Genomic DNA, 3229 nt, shown 5'->3' with positions numbered 1-3229 from the left:
TTAGCAGTAAATTTACCAACAACTTCATTGATCTTTGACCTTCCGAAAAATCCTTATACTCTTTGAAACCATGTCATGTACTCATCCACATCTTGTAACGGTAATTGCCATACAAACTATCGGGAATTAGCAAGCAGTATTTTGAAATCCTGCAGCATGTCTATGCCAACAGTTATATGTGTTCATATAACGTCTACCTCCTGGACTTACACACTTCGAATGTGCAGTTTTCCGAAAAACACCCCAAACTATGAAACTATTTCTCCGAATTTTGGAAAAATGTTGATGAAGCAGCAAAAATTGTAAACGACCTTAACAGTCAAAAGTTTGATGATAAAGAATAGTATGGTGGTAAAGCTGAGAAAAAGAGAAGGTTTGGAACTGAAAAATGGATTGAGTAAAGTATGAAAGAGGCTGTGAATAAATCACAAAGACTGAACCTGCCTTCAAAGAATCTAAATGATTCAGTGACTGCTGAAACCATTAGTAAGAACCTTACTTCTTATCAAGGTTAAAAAAGACGCGAGACGGGGCCGAAACGGTAGCGACCTCAAAACGTCGCAACGGAAAAAACGGGGCCGAGACGGGGTCGAAACGGATGTTGACTAATGTTGACTTTTATATATATAAATATATATATTTACACACATTATAGAGCTAAAAAACCTTCGTTGACAAGTTTGTACCTATAATTGCTATTAGCGTTAATATAATACAAAATGGAATACTAAACTAAGTCAATTTTGATTGATTTGACCGACTTATGACTGATTATAACAGAATTTATGACTTTTGATCGGCGTTGACCCAATTTTTCCTGCATTTGACCTGACTTTTGACCGTTGACCGGCTTATAAGAAAACGGGACGGGGTCGAAACATTTTAGTCACCAAAACGCCGCAACGGGCGTCGCAACGGACACAACGGACGACGTTTACAACAGTGCTTCTTATTCTAAACCTTCACAGACATATTTTCCGCATCATCCTCTGATATTAGAAATTCTAAGATATCATCGTATCTTTCATTATAAATATCCTCCATATTTCTGGAGATAATTCCATAATCATTCTTATCGGAAATCAATTTTCTCCTTACGATATCTGTGTTACACCATAACAGAAACTATTTTAGTTTCTAAATTCTGAAACTTTCAAGTTTAAAATATAAATGTTTTGAAGTAATGTTGGGAATTGAAGCATGAGTTAGTATAATATAATGACACTTGATCAACGTGATTATATTACAGTAAGTCATGCTGAGTTTCTAATGGAACGTGATAGAGGTTCATAGATCATACCCTCATCATGAACCATGTTACATAACTCTTTCATTCTATTTAACCTCTAAACATATCAAGAAAATATTTTCTTGATGATTCGGTCTTTTTCGAGGTATTCTGGTAATTTGACAAGTCAGATTATGCCATTACCGTTTCTTTCTTAGAACATTAATTATGTTCATTTCAAAATCCATACCTACGAATTTTGAACCATTATTCGCTTGACTTAAAGTCGGGAAGAGAAAACGAAAGCATGAAGCTCCGAAATATAATGGAAAATATAAAGCCCGAAAACAATCCCGAAATTACAAATCGTGTATATCAATGCGTATAGCAATATAAAGACACGGGAGAATGAAAAACAATATAACCTCGAGGTAATAGTAGAAGAAAATAACCTCCTCTGGTGGCAGATGGAAAAGAAGAATGAATGATATGATAGCCAAGAAAATATCAAGAATCAGAACTGGATGAAGCATTTTCACAAATCTTTTGTAAGTATAAAATAAGAAAAAAGATTATAGGAGTGGTGAAAATAAATGAAATGGAAGAGGTTAATTTATAGCAAAATATCAGACATAGCAATCGAGGCAGATTACGCATTTAATCAAAGGAAATCCTAATTTTCTTAAATTCTGAAGAATCAAATCTTATTTAAATTATGAAGATTTTCTATTCCTTAAAATCCAAAAATCAATCGTTACTACATCAAGAGTTAAAACGAATCTCTATTCTCCATTTCACTCTTTTACAATAACTTCTCTCATACGTTTCGAATAATCGGATTATTTTATCCATATTATTCAACGGTGATAAAATTCTATTTATCAACTCATATTCGTCATGAAAACATTTCTATTGTTAGCCATGACGACCTCACTTAAATTTCGGGACGAAATTTCTTTAACGGGTAGGTACTGTGATGACCCGGAAATTTCTGACCAAATTTAAACTTAATCTTTGTATGATTAACATTTCTGACGCGATAAGCAAAGTCTGTAAAACTGAATCTCAAAATTTTTGAACTACTTTCATATATTCAAATACCTTTCGGTTATTCTCGACGATTCATGAACAATTATATGTATGTATATATATATATGTACAAGTAAAAATGACTTTGCTACAGTAAAACACTATTTGCTACAGTAAAACACTATTTGCTACATTGAAACCGTATTTTGCTACAGTGCTACAGTGAAAACGACTTTGCTACAGTGATTTGCTAACACTATTTGCTACAGTAAAACACTATTTGCTACAGTAAACACTATTTGATGTCGACGAACTAGCAAACAAAAACAGGATAAGGCGGACATGCGATCGCATGGCAAAAAACACTGAAAACTCATGCGATCGCATGGGGTACTGTAGCAGTCTACATACTATAAAAACTCGATTTCGTTCAGTTATTTCTTCAATAATTTTACTCCGTATATATTTAAATTATATATTATTATTATTATTTTTATTATTATTATTATTATTATTATTATTATTATTATTATTATTATTATTATTATTATTATTATTAATATTAAGATTAATATTATTATTAATCTTATCATTATTAGTAGTATTAGTATTAGTATTATTATTATTTATACATAAAATACTACGACGAGGTTATGAGCGTGTCACTTTCAAAATGGGTTTTCAAACGGGATAGAGCTAAGGAAATTATGGGTTTTAAATATGGAATTTATGGGTAATATTCATGGGTATTATTCGCAAGACAAACTTAGTGTTTATCATCTCTGTTGCGTCTACGTACTTTCCTGCAATATTGGATCACAATATTGATACGTGAGCATTCATATCTTATTTTTATACATTAATTGTGTATCCATGTCTAGTGCTCGAGTATATATATTTATGCATGCTTGTATGCTAAATTTTGTCGTTAAACAGTTATGATGAATCACGAAGTAAATACATATATTACTG

The sequence above is a fragment of the Rutidosis leptorrhynchoides genome, chromosome 3, assembly GCF_046630445.1.
Source record: "Rutidosis leptorrhynchoides isolate AG116_Rl617_1_P2 chromosome 3, CSIRO_AGI_Rlap_v1, whole genome shotgun sequence".
NCBI classification, from domain to species: Eukaryota; Viridiplantae; Streptophyta; class Magnoliopsida; order Asterales; family Asteraceae; genus Rutidosis; species Rutidosis leptorrhynchoides.
This window is presented reverse-complemented; position numbering follows the sequence as displayed.